At 40.2% G+C, this 17,071-nt stretch overlaps 1 protein-coding gene across 1 annotated transcript in view; it reads right to left on the bottom strand.

Annotated features, from left to right (window-relative positions):
- si:dkey-225n22.4 (collagen alpha-1(XXI) chain) overlaps positions 1-17,071 on the bottom strand; it is a 122,419-nt gene that overhangs the window by 79,871 nt on the left and 25,477 nt on the right. The gene's annotated exons all lie outside the window — the stretch shown is intronic.

The following is a 17,071-nucleotide window of genomic DNA, read 5'->3' as shown; positions in this document are numbered from 1 at the left end:
GCTAGAGATAATGAGATGAGATGAGAAAGACCTCTATAGACACATGTATACCTGCAATATGTAGTAGCAATGACTTCATGAATTTTTTCAATGACAAAATTGAAAATATCCAACAAAAAATTCAAACTACTAATTTAAGGCCAGATAATTTAAGTGGCAATTTAAGTAACCCTGTAGTTAACAATATAACTGTATCAGATCAGCAATTAGAATGTTTTACTTCCCCTTAGATAAATCGAACTAATTTCATTAATCTCCTCAAAATCCTCAACTTGTGTACTCGATCCCGTACCTACACAACTTTTCAAACAGATAATTCCAGAAGTAATTGAACCACTTCTAAAAAATAATAAATTCTTCTGTTACAATTGGCTATGTACCCAAATCCTTTAAACTAACAGTTATCAAACCCCTGATTAAAAAACCTGACCTCGATCCCTGTCAGCTGTCCAATTATCGGCCAACATCAAACCTCCCCTTTATCTCCAAGATCCTAGAAAAAGCTGTGGCATGGCAGTTATGCTCATATTTACATAGGAATAACATCCATGAAATGTATCAGTCAGGATTTAGACCTCATTATAGCACAGAGACAGCACTGGTTAAAGTAGTAAATTACCTACTGTTGGCATCTGATCAGGGCTGTGTCTCCCTGCTTGTATTGCTTGACCTTAGTGCAGCATTTGACACCACTGATCATTCCATTCTCCTGGATAGACTAGAAAATGTTGTGGGAGTTAAGGGAATGGCCCCCTCCTGGCTCAGCTCTTATTTAACCGATCGTTATCAGTATGTTGATGTAAATGGTGATTTTTCTAGACATATTGAGGTAAACTTTGGTGTTCCACAAGGTTCTGTATTAGGCCCACTGCTTATATATATATATATATATATATATATATATATATATATATATATATATATATATATATACACAAACTATATTATATATATAAGTATGTGTGTGTGTGTTACCTCTGGGTGATATTATTTGTAAGCATGGTATTAGTTTCCACTGTTAAACCAGATGAGAGACACCAGCTTAAAAGAATTGAAGAATGTGTAAAGGACATTAGACACTGGATGTTTATTAATTTCCTTCTGCTTAATTCTGACAAGACAGAAGTACTTGTACTAGGACCACATACAGCTAGAAGTAAGTTTTCTGATTTCACAGTAACTCTGGATGGCCTTTCTGTTTCTTCATGTGCAGTAGTAAAAGACCTCATTGTTTGATTTTAGAGTGTATTTTACCTATATTATCTATATTTATAAATATTTATATATATTGTTTTTTCTTAATATAATTTTTTTAATCTGTTTTTACAAGGTGAGAGAGAAACAGCATTTCAGTTCTCCTATATGTCCTGGATATATAGTGAATTGACAATAAAAAATCTTTGAATCTTGAATCATTGACTCCAGTCTTTCTTTTGAAACTCATATTGATAACATTACCTGGATAGCTTTCTTTCATCTCAGAAATATTGCTAAGATAAGAAATATAATGTCACTACATGATGTGGAAAAAAATATTTCATGCCTTTGTTACCTCTAGGTTGGATTATTGTAATATGTTACAGTCTGGATGTTCCAATAAGTGCATAAACAAGCTCCAGTTACTCATAGTTCAAAATGCAGCAGCAAGAGTCCTTACTAGAACAAGAAGATACGACCACATCACCCCTGTCTTATCCACACTGCATTAGCTCCCAATCAAATTTATATTAATTATAAAATACTACTATTGACCTTTAAAGCACTGAATGGTCTTACGCCACAGTACCTGAGCTAACTTCTGGTCCTTTATGACCCACCACGCCTATTTAGATCAAAAGGTGCAGGCTATCTGCTGGTACCTCGTATAGTAAAAGCTACATCAGGGGGCAGAGCCTTTTCTTACAAAGCCCCACAGTTATGGAACAGCCTTCCAAGTAGTGTTCAGGACTCAGACACAGTCTCAGTGTTTAAGTCTAAGCTGAAAACATATCGGTTTCGTCAAGCCTTTTGTTAATAGTTTTATTAGATAAAGGAGTAAATCTGGAGGGTCCTCAGGCATAGAGTGTTTTGGTAAACTGGGATGTATGGATGCTGTCAGTCCCCCAGTCCCCCCCCACTCACTCACTCACTCACTCACTCACTCACTCACTCGGGTTTGTTGATAGTGTAGTGGCTGGCTGCTTTATGTCCCAGGGTGCCTTCATGCCTGTGTTACCTTCTGGCTCTCCCCTTTTAGTTATGCTGTCATAGTGAGTTTTGCCGGAGTCCCTGCTTGCATTCAGTGCAAAATGTGTCTTGCTCTTACTCATCAGGTAACATTGGGCATACCTAACAACCTGTGTTTTCTTTCTCTCTCTCTCTCTCTCTCTCTCTCTCTCCCACACACACACACTCTGTCTGTCCCTCTGAGTTACATGTTGATCCTGAGATCAAGATGCTGACCTCTTCTGCTCCTCGGACCTGCCTGATCCATCCTGATGCCCTGCGTCTGACTGGAGTCTCATCGCATTGCTCCTGTGGAGGACGGCCCCATATGGACAGTCAAAAGTCGCACTTGGATGATGGCTCTGGACACTTACAGTAATGCTCTTATGGCTGAGGACTACAATTAACTTGCTAACTTTAGGACTGCAGTTGTCATGAACAGTTTTGCACTCAAGTTTCCATCAATGAACAGTTTATAACATCAAAAAAACATACTTCATATTAAAACTATAATGAATTTCCTGGTTTCACAGTTATCCTTTGTGACTATATAGGACACTGTTATAGAAGCTAGTTATTTATAATCATGTCTGTTATCACCCAAAATGAGGATGGGTTCCCTTTTGAGTCTGGTTCCTCTTGAGGTTTCTTCCTCATGTCATCTGAGGGAGTTTTTCCTTGCCATCGTTACCACAGGCTTGCTCATTGGGGATAGATTAGGGATAAAATTAGCTCATGTTTAAAGTCTTTAAATTTCTGTAAAGCTTCTTTGCGACAATGTCTATTGTTAAAAGCGCTATAAAAATAAACTTGATTTGACTTGAATTGGGGTCTGAACCTTCCCCTGATAAATTTGATTTATTACAAGTTTTTCTAAAGTAAAGATTTAAAATGTAACAAAATAACTTATAGTAAGGATCTCATGTTCATGAAACTGCATGCAGATTTGTCAGTAAACCTACTGAGAAGGAACGAACTACAAACATGGACACTCTGGACTACAGCTCCCAAAACACACAGTGCTCTCTGTCTCCAGCCTACTGAATCTCAGCTGGCTCTCATTTCCTTAATGACCTGTTCCTCTATTTAAGCTCCCCTAACAAACACACCATTGTGAAGTATTATCCTGTTAGTTCAGTTCATATCAAGCCTTGTATCTTTTCTGACTGCCTCTTATATCGCTGACCATTTGCTATTTCCTCCGCGGTTTCGCTCTTTGTTTTTCCTACGTTATGTTGTTTGTCAATCGCCCGACCCTTGCTAGTTTACCAACACCGATTCCAGTCCCTCGGCTTGGCTTTGTTGACATTCTGCAATCTGTCCTCCTCCACGCATACAGTGGTGCTTGAAAGTTTGTGAACCCTTTAGAATTTTCTATATTTCTGCATAAATATGACCTAAAACATCATCAGATTTTCACACAAGTCCTAAAAGTAGATAAAGAGAACCCAGTTAAACAAATGAGACAAAAATATTATACTTGGTCATTTATTTATTGAGGAAAATGATCCAATATTACATATCTGTGAGTGGCAAAAGTATGTGAACCTTTGCTTTCAGTATCTGGTGTGACCCCCCCTTGTGCAGCAATAACTGCAACTAAACGTTTCTGGTAACTGTTGATCAGTCCTGCACACCAGCTTGGAGGAATTTTAGCCCGTTCCTCCATACAGAACAGCTTCAACTCTGGGATGTTAGTTGGTTTTCTCACATGAACTGCTCGCTTCAGGTCCTTCCACAACATTTCGATTGGATTAAGGTCAGGACTTTGACTTGGCCATTCCAAAACATTAACTTTATTCTTCTTTAACCATTCTTTGGTAGAACGACTTGTGTGCTTAGGGTCGTTGTCTTGCTGCATGACCCACCTTCTCTTGAGATTCAGTTCATGGACAGATGTCCTGACATTTTCCTTTAGAATTTGCTGGTATAATTCAGAATTCATTGTTCCATCAATGATGGCAAGCCATCCTGGTCCAGATGCAGCAAAACAGGCCCAAACCATGATACTACCACCACCATGTTTCATAGATAGGATAAGGTTCTTTTCCTTTCTCCAAACATAACACTTCTCATTTAAACCAAAAAGTTCTATTTTGGTCTCATCCGTCCACAAAACATTTTTCCAATAGCCTTCTGGCTTGTCCACGTGATCTTTAGCAAACTGCAGACGAGCAGCAATGTTCTTTTTGGAGAGCAGTGGCTTTCTCCTTGCAACCCTGCCATGCACACCATTGTTGTTCAGTGTTCTCCTGATGGTGGACTTATGAACATTAACATTAGCCAATGTGAGAGGGGCCTTCAGTTGCTTAGAAGTTACCTTGGGGTCCTTTGTGACCTCGCCGACCATTACACGCCTTGCTTTTGGAGTGATCTTTGTTGGTCGACCACTCTTGGGGAGGGTAACAATGGTCTTAAATTTCCTCCATTTGTACACAATCTGTCTGGCTGTGGATTGGTGGAGTCCAAACTCTTTAGAGATGGTTTTGTAACCTTTTCCAGCCTGATGAGCATCAACAACGCTTTTTCTGAGGTCCTCAGAAATCTCCTTTGTTCGTGCCATGATACACTTCCACAAACATGTGTTGTGAAGATCAGACTTTGATAGATCCCTGTTCTTTAAATAAAACAGGGTGCCCACTCACACCTGATTGTCATCCCATTGATTGAAAACACCTGACTCTAATTTCACCTTCAAATTAACTGCTAATCCTAGAGGTTCACATACTTTTGCCACTCACAGATATGTAATATTGGATCATTTTCCTCAATTAATAAATGACCAAGTATAATATTTTTGTCTCATTTGTTTAACTGGGTTCTCTTTATCTACTTTTAGGACTTGTGTGAAAATCTGATGATGTTTTAGGTCATATTTATGCAGAAATCTAGAAAATTCTAAAGGGTTCACAAACTTTCAAGCACCACTGTACATCTGTAAGTGCCTGCATTCTAATAGGATACTTCGCCCACATGGATCTAGCAGAGGACACAAAACAGACTGCTCTTAATATGCAGGGGCGTTTGCTGGGAGAACATCAACAGATGCTCGCCGATCTCAGCACTCAGATGGCACAGCTCGCAACTGTGATGTTGCAGGCCCTCCTAGCGCACCCCAAGTCTCCTCCTAACCCGTCATTGCAACTTCCCACTCCGGAGAAGTTCGCTGGAGATGTCGTTGCAGGTAAAGGTTTTTTACTGCAATGCTCTATGTATTTCGCCGCCATGCCAAACTTATCTGATGAGCATAAAATCGCTAAGTTTCTGCCTTTTGTCACTGCGCTCCGCTAGGCTACTGCCACTTGGAACAAGGGTGGTGAGAAAACAAGTCGTACAAACAATTCCTATCTCTATTCAAGAGAGTGTTTGACCATGAACCAGAGGGGATAGAGGTTGGAGAGAGCCCACTCGCCAGCTCTCAAAGTTCTCAAAGTGTTGTTGAATATGCCCTGGACTTCAGGATGCTAGCAGCCGCTCGTGGATGGAATGACCCAGCTCTGAAAGCAGTCTTTCGCCAGGGTTTACATCCTGAAAACATAAGCAAACTGGCCTGTAGAGATGAGAACCTCACCTCACTCTAGACTCCCTCATAGACCTAGCTATTCGTCTCGACCAACTGTTAAAGCACTGACCCTCTAGCCACGATTGTACCATGCCTGTTCAGCCATCAGAGGACAGCTCACCTATGGAGGTCTCACGCATTAGGCTGACCCGTGCTGAGCGCGCTAGATGACGCAACGAGGGGTTATGCTTCTATTGTGGGAGCCCCAAACATAACATCCAGCACTGTCCGATCCGACCAGCCCATGAATCCTCAGCAGAGAAACCAGTAAGATCTACAAGTCTGGTGAGAGAGTTCAACTCAAAGTCCTTGAAGATACCAGTTTTGCTAAAGGTGGCATCCTCCACTTATGTCCTATCTGCTTTTGTTGATTCAGGGGCAGAGGGGAACTTTCAGTAGTACCATCGTGCAGAAGCTCAACCTGCCTACCACCCCTCTGCACAGTGCACTCAGCATTAGGACCATCGATGGAGGACCCATAGGCAATGGGCTGGTCACTTCATGTACCCAACCAGTACAGATTCAAGTAGGAGCATTGCACAAGGAACTCATCTCACTGTATGTAATGACAACTGTTGATCATGACATTATTCTTGGATATCCCTGGCTACAACTTCACGACCCTCTTATTTCATGGCAAAGTAAAGAAATCCTTCAATGGTCACCCATATGTTTCCAGAGCTGTCTCTCTCATCCCCAGGTCATAGTATCTTCCACCTCTGTGGAAAGTCCTCAACCTGTCTCCATGGACAACATTCCTGACTGCTATCAGGACCTTTCAGAAGTCTTCAGTAAGGGGAAGGCCTGCAGGCTACCACCACACAGGCCTGTGGTGCTGTGCTATTGACTTAGAACAGCACTGTGCTATTGACTTACTGCCAGGTTTGTCTCCGCCACGAGGTTGTATTTATCCCCTATCCCAAAAGGAACATGCTGCCATGGAGGAGTATATTCAGAAGGCCCTCAAACAGGGATATATCTGCTCTTCCAAGTCTCTCACATCTGCTGGTTTCTTTTTTGTGGAGAAACAAGGGGGCGGACTAAGGCCCTGCATCGATTGCAGAGGTTTAAACCAGGTCACCATCAAGTATCTTTATCCCCTGGTCCCAGCAGCTCTGGAACAACTCCGATCCACGAAGATCTTTTCCAAGCTTGATCTGCACAGTGCTTACAATCTGATCAGGATAAAGAAGGGTGATGAATGGAAAACAGCTTTCAACACTTCCGCTGGATACTTCGAATACCAGGTCATGCCTTATGGCCTTTCTTTGGCACCCAGCATGTTCCAATGCTTCATTAACGACGTGATACGGGACATGCTGGGCAGATATGTCATCGCTTATATTGACGATATCCTTATATATTCCTCAGATGTCCAGAGTAATCAGGAACACATCAGAGCAGTTCTCAAGTGACTACTAGAAAACAACCTCTACATGAAGGCTGAGAAATGCAAGTTTCATCAAAGTAGGATCTCCTTCCTTGGCTATATTATCAGCGCTGAAGGAGTGAGCATGGACTCATCTAAAGTCTCAGCTGTATCGTCCTGGCCAACACCCTATAAAGGATCTTCACCAATTCTTGGGCTTTGCAAACTTTTACCGCTGGTTCATTCGAAGTTTTAGCACTCTGGCAGCCCCTCTAACCACCTTGCTGAAGAAGGGTCCTAAACGCCTACAGTGGAACCCAGTGGCAGAGGAAGCCTTTAATCGGCTTAAGCTGGCCTTCACTTCTGCACCCATACTCCAGCACCCTGACCCTACAAAGCCATTCATCATAGAAGTAGATGCGTCTGACACTGGAGTAGGGGCCATCCTGTCCCAACATTTTGGGGAAAAACAGAAGCTACACCCAGTAACCTTCTTTTCTAAGAAACTAACTTCAGCAGAAAGGAATTATGACATGGGGAACAGAGAACTGCTTGCTATTAAACTAGCCCTTGAAGAGTAATGGCATTGGTTAGAGGGAGTCACTCACCCCTTTGTACTCCTCACAGATCATAAGAACCTAGAATGTCTCAGGAAAGCCAAAAGGTTGAATCCACGTCAGGCCAGGTGGGCATTATTCTTCACCTGATTTGACTTCACAATTCCATTCCGTCCAGGTTCCAAGAATACCAAGGCAGATGCTCTATCCAGGGCGTCCAGTCCATCCCATCATGACTTGGTTTCTTATCCTATCATCCAACCACAGTGTTTCGTACAGTCCATCACCTGGGAACTGGACAAGGAAATAAGCAAGTCACAGCCTCAAACTCTGCCCATTCATCTCCCACCTGGCCTTCTCTACACACCCAAGCATCTTCACAGCAGATTCATCACCTGGGCACATGCACCTCTTGCCACTGGACATCCAAATAGCCAACGCATGCACCAGATGTTAAGGAACAGGTACTGGTGGGAGAATATGCTTTCAGAAATCAACCAGTTCATTGTCTCCTGCTCCAAATGTGCTCAACCAAAGGTTCCGAGAATCCCCCCCACACACACACACACGGCAATCTATGCCCTCTACCAATTCCCCAAAGACCTTGGTCACACCTAGCAATTGACTATCACAGATCTCCCTCCCTCTCAAGGCAAATAATGGTAACTATTGACCGATTTTCTAAAGCATTGAAACTCATTCCATTGCTAGGCATTCCCACAGCCTCTCAGACCATAGAGCTGTTGTTTCAGCAGGTCTTCAGGTACTATGGTGTCCCTGAAGATATAGTTAGTGACCAGGGACCCCAATTCATTTAATGTTTTTGGACAAGCTTCATGGAGAGGTTGGGAGTATCTGTAAGCCTCACATCCAGCTATCACCCTCAGTCCAACGGCCAAGTAGAGAGAGCAAACCAGGAGATTGGGTGTTTTTTTTTTTTAAGGATCTATTGCATGCGCAACCAGGGGGACTGGGTGCGCTTCCTTCCTTGGGCCGAGTATGCACAAAACTCGCTTAAACACTCTCAGCCACCCACCTAACACCATTTCCGTGCATACTCTGCTACCAACCACCCTTGTTTCCCTGGGACAACGCACCCAGTCAGGTACAAGCCATCTGACTGACTGGTTCAAACACAGTCAAACCATCTGGGAGGAGGTCCATCAGCGGCTAGAGTCAGTCTGCGCCAAGTACAAAGAATATGCAGATAAGCATAGAGGAGAGGCTCCTAACTTCCTCCCTGGCAACAAAGTATGGGTGGCCACTAAGAATCTGAGAGAAACCAATACCCATAGAAAACTCCAGCCACGCTACATCGGGCCATTTAAGGTTTTGCACCACATCAATGAAGTATTATACTGTCTTGAACCCCCCCCCAGCCGAGTATTGCCCACATTTCATGTCTCACACCTAAAACCTGCTATCCCAAGGCCCCTTGCCAGCAACACACCTACCCAGGAACACTCTACACTTAATCTAGAGGGAGAGCCCATCTACCAGGTCAACAAGATCCTCGACTCGAGACGAAGAGGAGGCCAAGTTGAGTACCTGGTAGATTGGGAAGGATACGGGCCTGAGGAACAAAGTTGGGTCAAGTCCAGGGACATCCTTGACCCCCTTCTTAAGCAGGAATTCCATGCCCAATATCCTAATAAACCAGCACCCAGAGGTAGGGGTCATCCCAGAAAGAATGTAGTTCCCTGAGGTAGCTCCTCGAGGGGGGTTCTGTCAGTAAACCTACTGAGAAGGAATGAACTACAAACATGGACACTCCGGACTACAGCTCCCAAAATGCACAGCGCCCTCTGTCTCCAGCCTACTGAATCTCAGCTGGCTCTCATTTCCTTAATGACCTGTTCCTCTATTTAAGCTCCCCTAACAAGCACACCATTGTGAAGTATTATCCTGCTAGTTCAGTTCATACCAAGCCTTGTATCTTTTGTAACTGCCTCTTATATTTCTGACCCTTTGCTATTTCCTCCATGTTTTCACTCTTTCTTTCCTACGTTATGTTGTTTGCTGATCACCCAACCCTCGCTAGTTTACTGACACCGATTCCAGTCCCTCGGCTTGGCCTTGTTGACATTCTGCAATCTGTTCTCCTCTGTGCATACATCTGTAAGTGCCTGCATTCTAACAAAATTACTGCTATACTGTAATTACATTTCATTCAGGCCCCACCAATTTAAACACAGTTCTCTGCATATTTTGTCTTTTAAATTAAGGCAATTAAAACTTTGCAATCATGGCCATCAGTAATTTGTTATCAGGGTGTCGCACATTGTCCTAAAAAAGCTGCTGTGAACTGATTTGGTCACACATTAACAACATGAGGTTCTTCCACTGATGTGTGGAAATTTTCATTTAGACCTCACTAATATTGATTCGTGTATGTGTGTGGACAGTACACACTCACTGGTCATTTTATTAGGTGCACCCATACACCTGCTGTTTTTTTATGCAGTTATCTAATCAGCCAATCCCTTGACAGCAGCACAATGAATAAAATCATGCAGATACAAATCAAGAGTTTTGGTTAATGTTCACGTGAAACATGGGAATGGGGAAAATTGTGATCTATGTGACCTTCACTGTGGCATGGGTGTGCCATGGGTGCCAGATGGACTGGTTTTAGGAGTTCAGAAACTGCTGATCTCCTGGGGTTTTCACACAATTTCTAGTGTTTACACAGAATGGTGCAAAAAACAAGAGACATTGAGTGATTTCTGTGGGTGGAAACACCTACTTGATAAGAGAGGCCAGCGTGCATGGGCGTAGCGGACACGGGGTACATGTCCCCTGCACTTCCCGTATTTGTGCCCTCTGTCCCCCGCACTTTTTTACAGCCATTACAACCACTCAATTCATTTTTAACATGTGGAAACGCGTTTTTCTGAGCCGCCTCTAAACGCATCATGAGCAGGCAGAGCTAAGGCGGCAAACAAACACCGCTGTTGTGTGTGATCAGAAACGCTTTAGAAAATGTTGTATGAGTATCTTTGGTGTGACTTCAGATCTGGGCAGTGCTTCTGTATGTTCAGCAAACCAGCCAAGAGGCTAAAGACTTTAGACAGTTTTTTCCAAACAAACCATGTAAGTTGAGTAATGCTGTTGAATGTTGATAATGTTTAGCTAAAAGATGACAAATAGATGTCAATTTAGTTAGTTAAGCTAGTTAGCTAACTTAGAGGCGGTAGTAACTAGTTACATTTACTCAGTTACATTTACTTGAGTAACTTATTGGATAAATTGTACTCTTAAGAGTTGTTTTGTTGCAAAATACGTTTTACTTTTACTTGAGTAATATTATTCTAAAGTAACACTACTCTTACTTGAGTAACGTTACTATTTTGGCTACTCTAAGATTACTAACGTCTGGGTAGAAAATAAGAATATAAATGTATTTGTGTTCTTTTGACTTATTTTTGTAAAGATTTAATTTTATTTTTGTGGTAGTTAAAGTTTCAAGTACATGAATTTGCTGATTACGTTATTCCTAATTCTGTTTCAAAATGTTGTTTTCCACATATTTTTTTAATCTTTATTGCCACAATAGAAAGAGCAGGATGAGAGAGGAGACAGTAGACCAGAGGCCAACAGGGATGATTATGCAGGGTCACAGGTGAGAAGAGAATATAACTAGCTACATATGTCGCTACTACTATTCTTAATTGTAGTTATAAATTTTACTTTATAGATTTTGACTTTAGATTTTGATAGTATATCATTTTAAAGAACTAAAGTCGGTTCCCTGGTGTTGTGCTGTTTGTGGTTATGTGGTTCTTTAGCTGCTAAGGAGAGGTGCAATTGAATGCGAGAGGATGATAAATCACTCAATAGACCTCTGAACAATTTGTCCCCCTCACTTCTAAAATGATGGCTACGCCCCTGCCAGCGTGTCTATGATTATTCCAAGCCACTGTTATCTGCCTGTCTTGAGTGTGTTGGACCATAGCCTGCTGCATGATTACTGATTTAGTTTCGGTAAGTATATGGCTGTTTACTGATTATGGGACTACCTTCTTCCTCCTATTTCTCTGCTGCATTGTTTGTTGTTGCTGTTAAATAAAAGTAGAAAACCTGGACTTACATCATGGTCAATTTCATGACAAAATGTCCAATGATAGAACTACGTGAAAAGTGTAACCAATTTAGTTAATTTAGCAAGTTAGATAAGTTGTTTTTCAGATTTCCTTTAGTGAGAGTAAGACAAACTTTAGGTATCAGAGTAGTAATTTTTGGCATTATTAGCACAAGTCAAAGTAAAAATTACACAAATATAGGTTAGACGTAAATGGTGTGCGCACGTGAAGAGAGACTGAACAAGACAAAGTAAGACATTGCTGATTTGTTATAATGAACAATGAAACTGAACAGTGTAACAATGAAACAGACCAGCAGAGAGAGAAAAATAGACTCCCCTGGAAACAAAATAAAGTGAAAGATTTTGAGAGAAAGCGATTCCACTGAAAATAAGAACTAATGTCTTAAAGCAACTTTGTAAAAGAGAGATAGTGAAAAGGTGGATAGAGGTTAAGCTTTAAAGAGATTAATGGTTGGATTTAAAGCAAGGAAATTTAACAAAATATTCTTTCAAATCATTATCTTTCTCTTTTTTTATTAATGCTGTAAAAAGAGCACAAGATAGAAGGATAATGGGGGTTTGGAAGAGTGAAACATAATATGTAGGAAGAGGGTGGAAAGATGGGAGATATAATGATAGTGAGGTATGAAATGAGGGTACAGGATGAAGAGATAAAGAGAGGGAGAAGCAGATGTAAAGGCAGGGGTATGAAAACAGGTATAATGATTAAATACACAGTGCTTAAGGCAATACTGTGTCAATGAAGCATATAAACTTCCATTTTAAGTGCAGTTGGTATTCACAGTGTATTTACTGCTGTTATTATAAAACAAGACTCTGAACAACCGATGCACAGTATAATGCCTCCCAAGGAAATAAAGGACACTTAATTGTTCAGATACAATATACTAAGTCAATTCCCTAACTGCAATCTTGTAAATTATGAACAGTGTTAAATTAAAATACCCAATTAGCAACTGCACAAACAGCTCAGGCATATCAGACATACAGTAGTACTGGGTTGAAAACAGTTTGTTCAAGGTTGCTTCTTTTCTCACACCTGAAAGTACATAACTAAAACTGAGGAGAATTTCAGTTTTATCACTGCTTTGTCAAATCTGGACATGAATTCAAGGAACTGGGTTGCATATGGAGTTACATTATGCAAAATTTCATGTTAAAACACACATCACTACCCACATTCACACACGCTACATACCAAAACTGCAATACAATGTGTTCAGAGTTTAGTAGGAAATTGATCCTAATTTGGATGGCAGCCATGTATGTTTCTGATAAATGCAATGAACCATCACCTCTAAAATTCCATGTTGTAAATATACAGTGGTGCTTGAAAGTTTGTGAACCCTTGAGAATTTTCTATATTTCTGCATAAATATGACCGAAATCATCAGATTTTCACACAAGTCCTAAAAGTAGAAAAATAGAACTCAGTTAAACAAATGAGACAAACATATTATACTTGGTCATTTATTTATTGAGGAAAATGATCTAATATTACATATCTGTGAGTGGCAAAAGTATGTGAACCTTTGCTTTCAGTATCTGGTATGACCCCCTTGTGCAGCAATAACTGCAGCTAAACGTTTCCGGTAACCGTTGATCAGTCCTGCACACCAGCTTGGAGGAATTTTAGCCCATTCCTCGATACAGAACAGCTTCAATTCTGGGATATTGGTGGGTTTCCTCACATGAACTACTCACTTCAGGTCCTTCCACAACATTTTTATTGGATTAAGGTCAGGATTTTTGACTTGGCCATTCCAAAACACATTAACTTCTTTAACCATTCTTTGGTAGAATGACTTGTGGGCTTAGGGTCATTGTCTTGCTGCACGACCCACCATCTCTTGAGATTCAGTTCATGGACAGATGTCCTGACATTTTCCTTTAGAATTCGCTGGCATAATAATTCAGAATTCATTGTTCCATCAATGATGGCAAGCCATCCTGGCCCAGATCCAGCAAAACAGGCCCAAACCATAATGCTACCACCACCATGTTTCACAGATGGGATAAGGTTCTTATGCTGGAATGCAGTGTTTTCCTTTCTCCAAACATAACGCTTCTCATTTAAACCAAAAAGTTCTATTTTGGTCTCATCCGTCCACAAAACATTTTTCCAATAGCCTTCTGGCTTGTCTTTAGCAGACTGCAGACAAGCAGCAATGTTCTTTTTGGAGAGCAGTGGCTTTCTTCTTGCAACCCTGCCATGCACACCATTGTTTGGTGGACTCATGAACATTAGCCAACATGAGAGAGGCCTTCAGTTGCTTAGAAGTTACCCTGGGGTCCTTTGTGGCCTCGCCAACTATTACACGCCTTGCTCTTGGAGTGATCTTTGTTGACTGATTACTCCTGGGGTGGGTAACAATGGTCGTGAATTTCCTCCATTTGTACACAATCTGTCTGACTGGATTGGTGGAGTCCAAACTGTTTAGAGATGGTTTTGTAACCTTTTCCAGCCTGATGAGCATCAACAACACTTTTTCTGAGGTCCTCAGAAATCTCCTTTGTTCATGCCATGATACACTTCCACAAACATGTGTTGTGAAGATCAGACCTTGATAGATCCCTGTTCTTTAAATAAAACAGGATGCCCACTCACACCTGATTTCAATCAATGGGATGACAAACACCTGACTCTAATTTCACCTTCAAATTAACTACTAATCCTAGAGGTTCACATACTTTTGCCACTCACAGATATGTAATATTGGATCATTTTCCTCAATAAATAAATGACCATGTATAATATTTTTGTTTCATTTGTTTAACTGGGTTCTCTTTATCTACTTTTAGGACTTGTGTGAAAATCTGATGTTTTAGGTCATTTATGCAGAAATATAGAAAATTCTAAAGGGTTCACAAACTTTCAAGCACCACTGTAGATCTCATTCAGCACTATAATCCATATGCATTACATGAATACACACACATACACTGTCTGTACTACCGTTTTGCTGTATGCATACATCCTCTGTCTGGCCAGGAAAATCTATGCTTTTTGCATTTCAAAAAAAAGTAGAAATGTAACTTCTGTGAGGTAGAGTTTAATTATCATTGTCAATCAAATAACACAAGAAATTTAAGTACAATACAGCACAGAGTTAGTGATGGATGTTAGCTGTAAAGGCAGAAATGTCAGAAAAAGATGGGATTCTGGATTAAGCATTTTCTAAAAAAAACATCATATAACCATATTGTTTATTAAACTGTTTTATCAAATAGCACTGTTGCATTATTTCATTCGATTGGTCAGATTGTTCAAGGACACAATTGGGTTAAGTTTTAAGACAACATTTGCTTCCTTCACCCAGCTTCCCTAAGAAGTCCCTATTCACATCAGAGTAGTTAAAACTTCATAGAACTATAAGAACCATATTTGATTCTTTTTTTTTTAAACAGAGCATAAAATTAAATAAGTAGGCTATTTACGATTTTTAAATTACCCCAGACAACAGCAATAATTCTTCAGTAAGAAAATATAATTCATAACAGCAGGCCTGCAATCCTCATTGTCTATCTAAAGTTTTCTTTCTTTTCTTAGAAGTAATAACTATTTTATGTCTCCACATCCCATAATGCCACATGGCCTACAAAAATTGCTACCAGGGACTCCAAATCCCATCACACACTTTCACCTGATTACTGATCACAGTCACCTGGACTCAATTACACACAATATAAGGACTCTCATTTCCACTCAGTGACTGTGAATTATACATTTTTATCGGTGTCATTAAGAAGCCTTGCATGCTGTTAAAGTCTGCCTAGTTGTTGAAATTATTTCTTGTTTTCTGGTTTCAGGATTAAAAAAAATGTTTTTCCCCAGAATTTAAGTTTAATAAATAATGCTATATATGGTAACTCTCTAGGCTACATATTTTTTTTTCCTAACAAATCCCAAATTCACCAGTGTACATTACACCATAGAATGGAGGTGAAGGCAAAGTAGAAAATACAAGTTATGGTTGACAAATATTTAACTGCACAAACCTTACTGCAGTGTCCAACTTCATGGCTCTAAAGGAAGTCGGTTACTTTAAAGGGCAATGTCTAACATCTGATGTAATCTAAAACCCAATTGGCTGAAATTAATTTATGGGAATACAAACTGTCCCAAGTCTCCCCTGTCTGAGGTCGCCCTGCTCTCTCCTGTAGCTTTTGCCTTGTTCAAGTTGTTTGCTGATCGCATGACTCCTGTGTATCTCCTGTTTCCTGTGTATGATTTTGCCTGTTTTGGTATTAAGTGTTTCTAATGTGTTTTTACCCTGCACTTACTGTACATATCTGTCTGCTGCCATGATAATAAAAAAGGATAGTAATAAAATGTTAAGTTTAAAAAAAAATGTTGAGTGAAGTGTTTTTTAATGAAAAATGGTATTTTACACTCTAAGAGAATGTGATTTATCTTGTTGAATCTGAGCTGAATATTTACATGATTTAAATTATTTAATTTCACTTTACAATCTATGGGAAAACATCCTGAGCTTTTCCAGCCTTTTTTTTTTTCTTACCATCATCTTCATGAGGTTCATTCAAACATGTATTTTAAACAAATAAGGATCTATCTTGGACAATCGACTTTGATCTTGGACTTCATTAGTGAGTGAAATGTTCCCTGAAATTATAACAAGGCAAATCCATGTATTTTATTGTTTTTGTGGCTCCAAGGAGTGTCACAAAATGGCTGATGGTTTGTAAATTTAGTAGGCTGGGCTAATTGAACTAGACTGGAGGGAATACAATGTATACAGCCCAGCATTATAACTGTTTGCTAATAATAATAATAATAATAATAAAATAAAAGCTAGAAAAAGCATCCAAAGTGATTGTGACAATATGTGCACTCTTCATTACAATATGATGAAAAGGCATTGTCTTATAAATAGACATGTCTGTGAACAATTTACCAGTTAATCTTTATGAATGGCTTAAGTTAGAGTAGAGAAAATTTGTGGCCAGTTATATAATGTTTTCTACCATAGGTGAAAATATTGGTCTGCTGAGTATAATTACTTTTTAACGGTCGCACCAGACATGTGCTTTTCATTATTAACAAGTCCAAAATGAGAGTAGTTATTGTGGCACCTGTGTGCCCACACCCAGAGGCAGTTTCTCCCTCAGGCGATACACCCCATCTCTCTATCACTCTAATGACAGGAAGCACACTTAAATAATTCAATCAAGTAACTCTTCTTAATGCACAACCAAATGACCAAGAAGTTATGAAATTAAATCAAGATCGCAATGCATGCACTACAGATGGA

Source organism: Neoarius graeffei, chromosome 5, assembly GCF_027579695.1.
Source record: "Neoarius graeffei isolate fNeoGra1 chromosome 5, fNeoGra1.pri, whole genome shotgun sequence".
NCBI lineage: Eukaryota > Metazoa > Chordata > Actinopteri > Siluriformes > Ariidae > Neoarius > Neoarius graeffei.
Note: the sequence above shows the minus strand (reverse complement) of the source record. Positions and strands in the feature narration are given on the sequence as shown.